The sequence below is a fragment of the Dermacentor andersoni genome, chromosome 9 (assembly GCF_023375885.2).
Source record: "Dermacentor andersoni chromosome 9, qqDerAnde1_hic_scaffold, whole genome shotgun sequence".
NCBI classification, from domain to species: Eukaryota; Metazoa; Arthropoda; class Arachnida; order Ixodida; family Ixodidae; genus Dermacentor; species Dermacentor andersoni.
The window spans coordinates 109,174,649-109,190,058 of NC_092822.1; positions in this window are offsets into that span (position 1 = coordinate 109,174,649).

Genomic DNA, 15,410 nt, shown 5'->3' on the forward strand with positions numbered 1-15,410 from the left:
GTGTTGGCTGATGCCGAGATGCAGGTGTCCCTCATCCAAACCGAAACAAACTCTTTAAAGCAATGAAACACAACACTGAGGTGTTGTGCGTGGTCTGAGAGTATATCGGGACAGTTGAGGTTGACTTACAAGCTGTTGAGAGAGAATCTCAATTGGGACAAAGTTCGGGCCTCATGCCACCGAGCTTGCTATCAATTGATAGAAATAGCTCGTATTCTAAGATATTTTCTAAGATTTTTTTTCGAAGACATTTCATTTGCTGTGCATTTTACTAACCCCTCCCTTCTATTCTCTTTTTGAATAACATAAACACTACTCCTTAATATTCATACTGGATTAAGTCGGGTTTTTTTCATCTGTTTTTCATATGCTTTACTAGAGAGTGGCATCATCGGGCGACATGGTTTCAGCCCGTCTTGACATAAAACATAATTCTGCGCCACTCAGGGAATTTAGAAATGTCAACTTCCTAGACACCCTGCTCATGAAACTTCCTCCACTTTGTGGCCTTTGGCGGAGAACTGATTTGCCGTATTCAGTGTCCCAGTGCTTTGAGTTGTCGAATAATTTGCTCTGCTGCTGCAATTTACTAGCCTCTTGGTTAACTCAGATGGTAGAGCGACTGCCCTGGAAAGGCATTGCTCCTGGGTTTGATCCTCTAACTGGGAAAATTTTTTCTTCAACTACAACGCTTCGTTTCTGGGTTACTCATGTGGAAGGTGTCAGTGTTTTGACTCTGCATGCACAGTTAGTGTTGCTGCTGGTGCAGAACAACAAGAAACCGAGCAAACGTTGTCATGAACAAACTTCGGCTACGATTAACAAAATGAATTGTAGTGTGATGGCATCTTGACAAGCTGAGGAAGGGGTGCCTCCATGACATGCCATGCAACGCAGCCAATCGCTGCAGCACAGCACTTTGATTTCTTCCCACTGTATGATTTTTAGGCTTGTGGTGAGTTGATGCCTGCAAACACTGCACAGTAGTCATTTTAGAACGAATCTTTCTTTGCCCATCATTGCATGGTTCGCCTCAGTCAGTCGGTAGCTGGTCAGGTTCTCCTAGAGTAGATTTGCATTCACTTTTTAAGAAATGAAGCGCGTCCCACAGCGGGATTTGAACCTCGGCCCCTCGGCGCAACAGCCCAACGCTGGAGCACCATTAAGCCACAATTGATTTTATCTTTCATCGTATTTATTACAAATATAAAGCATACATGCGTAAGGTACTTAGATAGGGGTCAAAACAGCCATAGCCATGTCTACAAGCACAAATATGCACTTCAGAATAGAATTATTACAGTTAACAGTTACTAAAAGGGAGGCAGAAGGATACACTTCGCCCCAATGTCTTGTATGTATGCGTACAAGACATTAGGGTGAAGTGTATCCTTATGCGTTGTAGCCAGCACCGTAATCGTCGCGATGGTAGTCGACAGTCACGGGACTGAAATAACTGCCGTCGGTCTCCAGAGCGAACTCTGTGCGGAAGCAGAGGAACTAGCTATAGCATTAGCCATCACGATAGACCTCAGACTCTGCCCAGGCGGCGCTGCGGAAAAACCCGTCACCAGCGCCCCCATCGGAGCCTTGGCGCGAACTGGGTAGTGCAAGGAGAGCTGTCCGCAAGCGAAGGTGCATAGGCCACAATGGACCCTTCTCTTTCGTTTGTGCTGAGGCACGGTTTCCTAAAAATCAAGGACCTAGAAAGCGTCTTCCGCCCATCCACGCTTCGGAAAGGAAGCTCAGCAGGACGAAGTACGTGTACAATATAAAATAAAGTCCCAAGTTTTATTTCGGCGTGCTGCAACTCGCAAGTACAGAGAGTATCAGGTTTGTCTATAGGCATATCAGCATAAAAATCTAAGCATTTCAAATTGGTTCATATTGATTATGTCCTGAACGCAAGACTTAAGTATCTCCTATATTTTTATGTATCTTATCGTAATGTTTTGTCTCGCAATTATTTACAGAAAGTAAATCCTTTCATAGCCTTTTCCAGGGCAGAAAACAGAAAACGTTTTCCAAGGCAGCAAACAGCGTGCGATCATAATGAAAGAAAGCTTCCTACAGTGCCTACGCGCTGCATCTTTCTCGCAGGAGCTACAGCATCGCTCGTACCTTAATTTGAACTTTTCGCAGACGCTTCGAGCAACAAGCGCGCACAAATAAATGCAAATAAACGCGACATTTCTTTCTTTTCACACGTGCGTTACTTCGAAATTACTCGTCCAGTGATCCTACAGCAACTTCACTGCTGACATTTGAAAAACGCAGTCGAGCAGGCTCAGCACATTGCGAAGCGTGCTTGTTGTATCGGCGCAGGACATACAAAATACCGAAAGTAGAAATGAGCTCGCGATACAACGATGCTCTAGAACAAAATTTTGAATTCATAAACGAACCAAAATGTTTGGTTAAGCTGACCTGCCAAATCTCCGTTCCACTTGTTGAGCCAAGCGGAGGCGGACATCTGTAAAAAGGTGGAGATATCCGTGGCACATAAGAAGGATGGTTCGCAACGTTGTTTTTTCGGTTACCAACGAAGTGGCGGCTGCAAATTCTTGAGTTTTCGCTTGGTTACCACGGTCCTCCGTCAGGGCTAAGCAACACAATTACAGAAGAACAAAATTGTCGCACTTTCTCATAGGAGCCGCTGTGTTGTGGGGATCGAATGCAAGGAATTCGATTGCCCAACAGGTTGAACAGCCCGTATCCAGCGCTCTCGCCTTTCCCCTTCATACGATTGCGATGGAAATCGGTAAAACTGAGCGTTGTTAATCCGTCCTTCACGTTCATGGCAATTTACAACACAACAGTAGCGTCGATTGCGGCGTTTCTTCGTAGCGCGCGGAGCTATCGCGGTTGCCGTCGTTTACGCCATCAGTCTGAAAAGTGAGCTAGCAAGCGCTTTATGGCTGTTCGGTGGCGCGTCCGACTAGCTAGAATTTCATAGCTCTCTGTAAGGGTATTAAATGCGCAAAACACTCACAATATGAACCAAAATCTAGTTAAATCGTTGTTTCGCAGTCGCTAGCTGCATAGGCAACTTAGCAAGGGAGTCTAGCTTCGCACTACTCAATTACTGCCTCTTCGCACCGGCAGGTGGCGCTACGCGTCTTGCAAAACTCCAGAGTCTGACGTCCATGAGGGGGCAGAGTGCGTCATAGTTCTGACGGACTCTTGGACATGTGCAGACATTTTTCCTGGGCCGCACATCGCATTCAGAGTCGAGCACACCAGCTCACATTATACATGAAAATTGTGTGGACTCTGGAGCACGAGTCTTTAGGCAGCAATCGGCAGGCATGCATCTACGCCAGAGCGCATGCACACCGGGAGCCGCGAGGGGGACACACCGAGCAGTTCCACCCCGAGCCGATACCATTAATCTACACGTACATCCAGCGGCACCTTTCACAAAGAACTCCTCCGTCACCTCATAATGCACTGACACGAGAGGAAGCCGTAATATGGTGGAAACACATATCCACACTTGAGTCTACCATGCGATACACTGAGTGCTGTGTTCCTATAAATGCCCACACTGCAGTCAACGCGCAACACTTTACCACATGGTATGGGCTTGTGCAAGCACGCCAGAGCTCACACCCATAATGCACACCACCACACAGCAATCGAAGGCAGCATTGTCCAGCTCCGACTCAATAAACCAGCGTAACCTGGTCAACTGAGCGAGAAGTGCAGCTAAGGCTGCTGGACACCTGGACTGAGGGGACCACCCACTGCACAACGAAAGAGCTACCTACACTCGTGGGCTCTTTTGTGTAAAGTTTATTCTCTCAACAATGGGTACCAGTCTGCTTGGAAGTAAGTCTCTTTGGCCATGAAACTGCCAGTCAAGGGCATAGTCTTCTGTCCCTCGCATCGATGTACAAATTCAGAAGCATTGTGGAGGGAGGTCTATGCCTCCAAGAATAAAAATTGGCAGCTAATTGATTCTTTGGAGATGATTGGTGACAATGCAATCCCCAATTTTTACTGTGATCAGCGTGTAATTGGTGACATGTTTTATATGTTACGATGATTATTGCAGGGTTCATACACCTCTTTGAAACTTTCAAATTTGGAAAAAGATATTCAAGGGCCCCTAAAGCTTCTTGAAAAATATGAAGATCCCATGCACTGTGGCAATCAATTAAGCAAAGCTTTCAGTATCTTTGTTTTATATATATGATGATATTTGGTGGTGATGCTGACGGCCTGTTATGGTGATGTGATGTGAAATGTTTCCCTGCATGCACCACCTTCAATGTCTACGTAGTACACAGCATCTGTACATCTTTGCTGTCTTTGCTCGAGGCATTGTGTGCCTTTGTTCGTAGAATGCGAGAACGTTAGCTCTGTCATTCCCTCACACTGTAAATTCCAAATACAGTGCAAAAAATACACATAAAGAAGACACGGCAGATGCGGATGAGCGCTCGTCCATGTCTGTCATGTCTTGTTTTTGTGTATGTATTTTTTTCGCTGTATTTGTAATTTACAATGTTAGACAAGCTATCCCAACAGACGGCCCTTCTGAAGTATATTCCCTACACGGCGCATCGCATCATGGCTGCTGGACGGTCGCTTGCATATTGTCATCCTGACTCTGCAGTGCTTTAATGCAGCTTTGCGCCTGCACGCCCTGCATCAGTTGTTTGAATAGACAAACCTTGTACCGAGCTTATTTTTCGGAAATAGCAGAAACATGCCGCACCATACCTTGAATTAAGATGTTTACTTTTTCTCCCCAACTGTTGCCATATCTATAGAGTAGCGTTTACTATTTATTTATTTATTTTTTATTATTAAAAATTGAAGCGACCCCATACAAAGCACGTTTTCTAATGGTGCCTTTCTCATCTCCCGCGATCCTCTCCTGTATGCACGCTGCCACGAGCGAAGAGTAGCAAATCTTTTTTCACCTATTTCAGCACAGCGTTGTCTTTACGCATTGTCTTTCTGCTCTTTCTGTCATCATATTTCCCCTCTGGGCTGTTGCGCGTGGGTACAAGGCTAAGCGCTGCAGCTTTTGATATGCTTTTGCAGGGGCCACGAGCACAGTTGCAGCCATGCATTGTGTCAACGGCCAGGGAGCCCCAGAGGGCACTGTGGCAATGCTTACGGAGTTAATGTTGGAAAGATCTCGGGCACCTCTCCTGCGCCCCAGCCAAGTACATGGTACACATTATCAACCACCCTCCAATGCAGCTTGCAAGAAAGCAGCAGCAGCAGCAGTGGAAAAGTCGAAGGAAGAGGCATAGAAAGCTTTGCCTTAATATGCTCCTTAAGTTTCTTGGAAACTGGTGTTCCAGGGAGCGCCCTTTGAACATACAAAGTAAGAAACTCCACATCAGGGTTATGTTGTAGAAACTGTCTATTGAAAAATGACCACAGATGTTTTGGTATGTCGCTAAGTAGTGCAATGCCACGTGTCCATAGCCACCAATGCAGGCTTATTTAAAAAACTTCACTCAAACCTCGTTATAAGGAAACCGGATTTAACGAGGTAAATAAAATTTGCCTTAATACCCCCGCAGAGGTCCGTGTAATAAAACCTCGTTTTAACGAAGTGAAATTGTCCTGCCAATGGATATAACGAACTAGATTCGTCCACAAAACCAAAATAATTTCCGACCGTTGCGCGACGAGTGCATCGCTTTCCCCGGGGTTCGGCACTTGTTCGCCGAGGCAGTTCAAAACTCGCGCGTCGAGTACGCCATTGAGCTACAGTTGTCTTCCTCGCTGCTGCGCTACAGCGTAGAGTTTCATACAATAATTACTATTATAGTAATTATTGTATGAAACTATGCGCTACAGTAGACTGTAGCTGCGCACACGCAGTGGCTATCGTACTTCGCGCGTGTCTCATTGCGCGGCGGTGCGAAAGATAGATGTATTCACTTGTACTGCGCGCCGCGCAGGCTGGCGCAGCTGGGCGTGTCCTCTGAGATCTCCACGGTCCACCCAGGATATGCCTACGTGAGCCGCGCCACGTCGCTACGCGCAAGAGATTTGTGTCATCCCTTGCGTAGTATGAGGGATCACGCGGCGCGCTGCTTCTCCCTCTCCCTGCGACGCGCCGCGCGGGCGGGCAACTGAGTGTAGCCTCCGAGATCGCACTGCCACCGGTGCAATCTCGGAGGCCACAATCCGACGCAGCGAAATTCACTTACGTCTTCGCTCATACAGCAGAGCCCTGTGTTTTGTGCAACGTACCGCTCGACCGCGACATCCCAGGTGGAAAGCGGACGCGGAAGACCATCCCAAATACATCTAATCTAAAGGCTGTCGCGTCAGGTGCTAAAAAGGCGCGTGTTGTACATGCCAAAGATTCTTTTGGGTTATTACTCAAATTTCATCACATGCGTGACCGTGTTGCGCTTCGGCAGGCCGCAAAGCCTTATTCTTATTTCTATGTTAATGGTGCACCTTATTGCGCATACTGGGGACGAGGAGTTACGGAGTCGCCATCTGTCGGAAGCGCCTCCCTTGCGTATATGAGGGATCACGCAGCGCGCTGCTCATAGGTTTCGCTTACGGCGCTCAATAAAAACGCCACGCGGTAGCTCTCCTGGACATTTATGTAGGTCTCTCAAAACTAAGGAAGTTTTTGACTCCCGATATAATAGTCTTGGGCAAACTGAAAGAACAGAATCGTTTACAGACGCTATCTCTTTACCGTATACGTACAGTGAGCGCCACTGCGCGCGGTCGCCGCGATGGAGTCTCCCGAACCGGCTTCTTGCGTGAAAGGTAGGTAAACGCTGAGAGCAAACTATGTGAAATACGTTCTTATAGTGTTTGTATAACTAAATGGAGCGTAATAGAATGAAGCCTCAATGCAGCGATCGCACGGGTTCGCAGCGACCGACTGCGCGTCTGCATGCATGTCCGCGCACAATCTTTTGCTTTCGCTGTAAGCGCGTTTTCGCACCGTGCCGTGAGCTTTAGGCCGCAGCATATGAGCATTTGACAGCACACTAGCAACCATTGTTGTCTGGACGCTATCAGAACTGTTCAAAAATAATTTCGTTATAGAGACTTCGACGCTTCCGGCGACTGTGGTGTGCCGTCGCGACGATTCAATTTTTTTTTTTTGTCTTCTAAATTCTTTGACATTTCAATATTATTATTTCAAGTTGCGTCGCACTGTATCTTTATCTGTCTTCTCAGCGTGCGATTTCCCTCTGCTTTTTTTTTTTTTTCGTAATCCAGGGCATTAATTCATAACACAAACATTACCATATGCCATGCCTTTTTTTAATGCGCTTCTTACCGCTCCCTTTCCATTCCAGCGCACTCGCCAGAATCTAGTATCAACAAGTTCATAGACCTAATAAAGCGTCATGACATTAGCCGGGTAGCGGGCGCGGGCGAGCGTCTCAGTGCGCGTTTTCTACTACTCGTAGAACATAGCAGTCCCGGCGCCGTAGCAGAAATCTTTCTCGCGTTTGTGCTTGCTACATACCGAAGTTGTAGCCGATGGCTGTCTGCCGGTTCTAAGTTTCGCCAGCCAAGCTTCACGCAGCTCCTTGCCCTGCGGCTACGTGTGAATAAGGCTGACACCGGGCTCCATTGCGTACGTCCGGCACTGCGGCACTACATGACCAGTAGCCTACCATGCTGCACGCTTCCAAAGGCAGCCACTACCTATTATAGTACTTTAACATGTTGTCAAGCAGACACCCAAGGCGGTAAAGCCTCACCATTTAATCAGAACCGCGGCGCAGGTGGGACTTAAACTTTCATTTTCAGCTCGCTTCGGCGCTTCACAAGCAGCCGACGCGGCCGCTGTGTCCACGTGATCCCTCATGCCACGTCACGCCGACGGTGGCGCCAGCTTTTCCAGTGGTGGAGCTCGCCCTGGCAATAATGGATATAAAGAAGTAATTTCGGCTCCTCCTTCAAGACCAACGTTTTTAGATTACTAATCTAAAAACGTTGTCAAAGACAGCCAGATCAAGTGACCCGGCCGTGCCACCATTTTGTTGTTTTGATAGTTGGCACACGCTGTAGCCACCATGGGCCATGGGTCCATTTTCGAACGCTAGACTCTAGAAATGCCTGGCAAGAAGTTTCAGCCCTTTCGCTTTAACGTGACAAGTAGCTTTGGCTGCAGCCGGACACTAACCATCATGCTAGAAGGCACGGAGGAAGGAAACTAAGGAGAGGCCCTACCCCCTCCGCTAAAGCCCCTCAATTTTTCAAAAGTAGCGCCATTCTTAGATCTTTCCAACACCCCTCTCACCCTGGCGCGTCCTCCTCCACATCTCCTGTCGCCCCAGTCTCCTCCGCTCCCCCATTGGCCAATCTATGTCACGTGGAAGCAGGCGCCGCGCTTTTGTACATTTTTTTCTTTCCTGCGCGGAGCAGGCGCCGCGCTTTTGTGTATTTTTTGTTTCCAGCCCGCGCCGACCTCCATTGTTGGGCCTGCGCGACGAAAGTACGGCAGGCGGACTGACGGAGTGCGTTAGCGCAATAGAATGTGCAGGGCCGAGAACTGAATTGCGATGCCATGCTGCTGCGCGTTCTGTTGCCGCAACAGACACAGCGAGGGCAAAAAGCTTTTTGCTTTGCCGTCCGGCGGGCGCAACGCAAAAAGAAGTGTGGATTCGCAGGATCGGGTGGGCTGACTTCGAGGAAGTGGCAAAGAACGCACGGCTTAGTGAAGTAAGGGCCATGGCTACTCAGAACCTCTTATTTTGAGCCTAGTTCACGCCTTCCGCTTCGAAAAAGTGCGCGTTGTCTGACTTTTTTTTTTTTCGAATGTGCTCTCTTTGTTTCATGTAGTTTCGTCTTGCGGTAGAATACACGCATCTGCAGCTGGCCTGTGACATAAAAGCGACATTATTCAGGGTGTGTTTTGAGCTCCACCAGAAGTTAGCACATTCTGGACGCTTTTGCAAGGCTCACTATGACTTACGATGCAGTCTTTCAGCTTCGAATGTACGCCCGCATGTATTGATTTGGTTTGTGGTGATTAACGTTTTTAACGTTCCGAAGCGACTAAAGCTAGGATGGAGGTCGTAGTGGATGGCTCCGGATAACTTTATCTAGCTCGCCTGGGGATGTTTAACGTGCACTTTGATCGTTACAGAGTCGTACGTGGGCCGGTAAATTCCTCGTTGGCGTTTCATAATACTCGCGCGCTAGCGCTGCTTTAGAAGTTGGCGCCTCGGCGCGAGTGTATTTCTTCAATAAATTTGATTTACTAGTTGTAACAACTTGTCATTATTTCGTATTATTGACGGCGCCTCCAGGGCACCAAAGCGGCAACGGGAACACCAAAGCTAGAACCAGGGCTGGATGGGGCTCGCCGAAGCCTGTGCATGCCAAGGGGGTATAAGATCGTGGACAGCCAATTTTGTATGCGAACTCTCCCTGCGACGCCTGCATTAGTGTAATGTTACGTGCTCTTCGGAGTCCTCCGTTAGCCATTACATGTGCCCTCCTGGAGCAGTACTTGTAAAAAAAAAACAATATATCGTCACGATTACCAAAGCAGTCCGCAATGAAAAAGCGGCCCTGTTGCCAGGCACTGCTGACCGCACACAGCCGGAATCTCTCACGCGCCGACCGAACAAAAGTGTCCTGCAGGTACGTGAACGAACCTACGAAACCACGTACACATACTTTCACGCTGTCAACACCTGAAACTTTGGTAATTACGCGCGTGTTTGAGTACACCGCGTGCTTGCGTCGTGTTTCAGCAACACGAACTCTCAAAGTCGCGTGCTTTACGCCTTAAATACGCCTTGAATAATGGTCGTTTTCTCTATTTCTTCCGCAATTCGAACACTAAATTCTAAAGGCCAGTTACCGACGGACGAAGAAAGATCTCGATTGAAAAAACTGCTCCGCAGGGCTCGAACGAACTTTTCTGCTGATTTCCTCCCGTAGCGTGTTAGTCGTCGTCTGCTACGGCAGGCCCACCACCGGCGGCGCCACCGTCGAGGCCGCGCCGAGCGGAGGAGGAGGGAAGCGAATGGCGCTACTTTGGGAGATTGAGGGGCTTTACCCTCCGCGCGCTAGGAGAAAAGTGTGGCGGAAATGACGTAGTAGGTTCTCATTTTTTTGCTGCTTTTTTTTTTTGTTGTATGGCCACGCCTTTTGGGCCACAATGACGGCGTTGTTATCGTTTTGAGCGCTCACACGTGTTGCTCTGGTAGGTTTCGGGCCGTGGCAAAGGCGCTGAGTGGGCGGGTTTGCGTTAGTCACCGTGTCTTGTTGCGCTGTGTTACCTGCACCGTGCTCTGCCAGATGTTGCGCGAGCGCGCGCGCTCCGCGCGCGACACCACGCGCAGCGCGGCGTGGTTTCGCGAAAGATGTAAACAAGAGAGGAGGGTTGCCCAAAAGGCGGAGCATCGCCATGAGCAACGCCAAATTCCGGCTTCACTTTTGCTTCACAAAGAGTGACGTCAGGGCCTCTCCTTAGTTTCCTTCCTCCGTGCTAGAAGGCGACCGACATCATCACAATGCGGAAGTGAACTTTCAAAAGACAGGTCTTGAAGCACGTGTCGAACTCAACAGCTGCTTAGCTGGAAGGAATTGCAGCTGAGGAGATTCCACTTTTTTCCCAGAGTGTGCGTACGAATAACGTTTGCATTTCCTCCTTGAGTAGAATGTTCGGTACGAACCCTTCGTTGTTGGTGTTTTTCTTTTGGACAACGTAATAAAAGCTTTCGTTAATCGGCATCAAAATGTTCCCAACGAAACTACAGAATCAATCATTAAAGGATATGTTTTTTTCAGAGAACCAGAATTTTTTTTTCTTCTTTACACCTGCCTTCTGCGAAGCATAGAGTTTCTCATAATATTACTTAAAGAGAAAACGGGCGCTGCGGCACTCTTGTATACATAGGAATGCCGGAATATGGTGGCTTCAGATTGCCATTGTTCTCAGAAAGCCAGGGCACTATGAGGACACCTTGAAGGTACAGTTGGCTAACTCAGAATCAAGCAGCTTCAAAGGACGATAATTCCACCCTTGATGTTAGCGCCAACGAAAGCGGAAATGAAGCGAAGGAAGGACCGGTAAATGTCAGTTGCGAAAAAACCAGCTGGTATTCGGCTATCATCGCAGGGACGACCTCTGTTCAAGTTGACAGAGCTCTAGAGTGCAAGATCCGGTGCATGCATTAACCGTACTTTCGTCCACCTGTAGCGACAGCACGACAATGGAAAATGTAAAAGTGCGAGTCGCGTGCGAGCATATGCCTCGCTCCCATTAGTCGACAGCCATATGCGAAGTACGGATTTTATTGGTCTTATAAACTTGGAAACATTCGCTTACTAACTGAATTAGCAAGCATGGTGTGGGCGCGCACAGGCAAACATGAACACATCATTTTTTTTTATTTGTAAAATACCTTACAAGGCCCCTACATGGGGATTGAGTAACTCGATGACCGCGGTGTTAGATACGGGTCTTTTCCTGAGCCTCCTTCGAGTTCACCAGACCACATCGAATCGCGCCACAGCTAATTAGGGAGCGCAGAAGCACGTACCACATTGCCGAGGCGCGGCACGTGCAAGCAAGTTGGCGGCCCCCACCTCGTACGCCGCTTCTGGAGCTATTCACTGCTTGATTCTTCCCGAAAGTGAAGCGAGAGCCTGGCACTGTTCCAGGTAACGTGGGTCCAAGAGGCAAGACGGGTGTAATGCACCGTGACGCCCTGGCAGCAATCCCCCCCGTCCGCCTTTGTCACGGTAGTTGCAGACCGGGAAGGCAAGACCGCAGAGAGAAGTAAGCACTCCAAGGAGCGACACTCTCCGCCGGGTGTGACACACTCGCACGGGCGCCTACCATTGGCCGAAAATGACGACACCTGAGCGGGCTCGCCGATTGGCCGAAAATGGCGTCACCTGAGCGGGCTAGCCCATTGGCCGAACGTGACGTGTCTTCGAGGCACCGAAGGGCTTAAAAGCCAGAGACCGGGAGCAGTCTGATTCATCTCTTTCGAGCTTCTTGCCACGGGCCGCAGCGTCCGAGTTGCTGCCGGCCCGTAATGACTTCTATAAATGTTAATTTCTTGGTCGTCTCACTGTAAATAATGTAAATAAACCTCCAAGTTTTTCATCCCGACGTCCTCCTCAACTCTTACAACTGGTTGCCAGCGGTGGGATCGCCTCCGAATGCAACAACTGGTGGCAGCGCTACGGATCAAACTTCGTCGAGGGAAATCCTGAGGAACCCGAAACAGCGAAAGAGCCTTCGTCCAAAAAGGAGTCCCGAGGAACTGGGAGTAGCGAAGAAGAGCGAGCCTTCGACCCAGGGAGTCCTGAGGATCCGGGAACAGCGGACCAATGAACCAGATGGCAGGGTGCTGCAATCGTAAGTGAGCGCGTGGTTTTTTTCCTTTTGATTCGCCAGACTTCAAATGTTGTGTGTTTATTTTGATAGTTCTAGGAATCGGGAATTTGTTGCATTGTGTGTTTGCACAAATTTTTTCGTGCTGTTATGCACCGCCGACCAAAACAACCCTCGGCGCCGGAATTAATTCTCGATTCTGTCTACAATTTCTTTTTCACGCTCGAAAAGACATTTCAGCGCGAACATTGCGAACTCGGACTGGATTTCGCGGCAACGCCCATGCACCGGGAATCACATGACGCACGGAGCCCCATGCGAGCACATTCACTGGCAAGCGGTCTCATCGCGGCATCTCGCGGAATCTAGGGATCGCATGGATTTCAATTCCAAAACTTTATGGGTATACAGTTCTCAAACTTTTGATGCGAAAAGTGCACTGACATTTCCAAACTCGTGCTTTAGATTTTGAATTTCAGAACTTTGTGGGTTTAATGTGGTTATAAACATTTGATGCCAAAGGTGCACTGATTTTTCTAAACTCGTACATCGGACCATACAAAGACACAAGCCAAATCAACACACTATCAGACAAGTTGACAACGCACGCAGCGAGGTCCGATGAGGCGAAGCGTTGTGGTGGTTCATTTCTGCTGTCCTGTCATAGAAAAGAATATCAACATTTTTGCCACCCGCGCCAAAGCATCCATGTCAAGACACTAAAGCCAGCAAAGGTATACGTTCTTATTCATTTTTCTACTTCGACTTTTATTCGCGAGGACACAGTGAGCCGCTTCAATTTTCTTGTTCCCGCTACCCGCGGGCTGCCAGAGCCAGCCAGATCCTTCTTCTCGTGTAGTCCCGACCACCGCGCGGCGCACTTTGGTGCGCGTTCTATTTTGTCTGGTCGAGTGGATTTTCGCTTGGCAGAGTTTTGGGCGCTTTCTGGCTAGCAGACGAGAAAAAGAAACGATGCATTGTCGCTCGCCAGCATCACTGTCGGGACTCGACGGATTGCAATGCGTTCGCTTGAGCGCAACCTCTCCGGAAAGGCTTGTATCGCCGGTGCAGGATACCGAGCAGCATGCGCATGCTTCTCTGTGTACCAAGCGTATCACGTATTCTTTGATATTCCTTCGGTAGCCATATTAGGTGCCCAAAGTAGGCGTTCGATTGTGGCCAACATGCTTTCCTTTGGGTTCCTTTTTTTCCATTTCGGTGCCCCCGCCCCACAAAAGAAAAGAAGACATTGTTGTGGCGCAGCGAATCGTTCCATGGTGAAGGTTCGATTTCGTTACTCCTCCTTTTGCGGAAAGCAATGGGCCAAGGGAAGTTTCAGTTGCCGGATACTCTTATTATATTATTGCGATAGCAATTATATGGACACTCTAGGCGCGTTTCTGCCGTCGCCGTCGCCCTCATGTTTCGTATAAAGCCCTATGCGATAACATCGTGACCGTGCGCCACATGCTGTATGTGCGAGTGAAAGCGTAGTGAGAGAGGGGGGGGGGGTTGGCATGGGTGAGCCGACGATGGTGGCTCAGTCTTGTGCGCGCAAGGCAGTAAGGCGGGGAGGAAGCGCGCCGCCTTCCGTCACACGCGACCACACCGTGCACGCGACACGTCAGGGAGAGTGGAGGGCCAGGGGGGCTTAGGATTCGGTGATCTGTGATTGCGCAACATGTTTATTTGCTTGTTTGACGTATTATAGACAGTTAATTTTTTTTAGATACGTAGATTTATGGGAGAGTTATACGTATATTTAAATACCTCGTTGCGGTGTTTTGTGTATACGTGCAGTGAACTTTGTTTCCAGTGACACTCTTTTGCCCCAAGCGGTATCTTTGCATTTCTCACGCACGAGGGCGAGTCAAATGAAAGTGAGCCAACCCACCCCGCGCAATAATGGTTCGGTTCATTATCTGCGAGGCATGCGCGTAGCATACAGGCACCTCTCGTTTACAAGAGTGACACACAGGTGTGAGGATAAATTCTCTTTAATATGGCCCAAGGGTCCATATTGGGGCCACTATTGTTCCTTGCTTATATAAATGATATTGTAGAAATTCCTGATTCCCCTGAACTTATTATGTACGCTGATGATACAAACGTTTTCTTTTCATCAGACAATTTAATATCACTTGAAGTCAGTGTAAATAACTATTTAAAGCATCTTTCAAAATGGTTAAGGCAAAATAAGCTACACTTAAATGCCAAAAAAAAAACAACCTATACGATATTCCGACCTATAAACAAGCCTATAAGTAAAATAAGTGTCACATTTGAAGGAAGTTGTATTACACACGTTAGGGAACAAAAATTTCTTGGTGTGTGGTTTCAGGAGGAATTAAACTGGAACACACATTGCTAGGGTTGGCGTCTGGCACCACTTGCAGAAAGGAATCTCAACCGATCTTCTCTCACCCTGCCTCGTCGAAATGAAGCGTGACTTCGCCTGCTATGGTTGGCGTCCCGCACCTCATGCAGAAAGAACTTTCTCTCACCCAACTTTCTTCCACTAGGCCTCGTCGAAATGAAGTGTGACTTCCTAATTCGCCATGACCATTTCGAGTGTCTGGTGGTCTGGCGGAAGCCCCGCAGTGTACAGGCCTCTTCTGTGTGTGTGTTTGCGACTTTAGAGGGACCCATTCCTGGAACGGCCAAAACGAGAACTTCCACGAACCAGCAACGCGCAAGGGAGACGGACAAGCGTCTACAATTCCAGGAGGCGGGACGGCCCCCTCCTTGCAGCAGACTTTCAGTGCCGGTCACGTGACGTCGACGGAAGCAAGACCCCTCCCACGACTGTAGAGAGCCTATTTAAGGGGTGTTACGTTTCGCCTACGACGCGCGGTATAGCCGGCGCGGATGCAACGGACGCCGGGGCTTCGTTCAAAGCGGCGGACATTTTGGCCCGTTCGGAGCTCCCGCAAAGCCTCCCCGCCAAGCGCGTCCAGGCGTGTTTCAGTGCCACGTGTCTTCGTGTGTGCGTGTGTGTGTGTGTGCCCACGCTTGTCAAAGCGCGGCAGCCGGGGAGAGGAGCTCCCCAAGTGTGAAGCGAGGAGGTCTGACAGGCGCCGGGTTGGCGGAT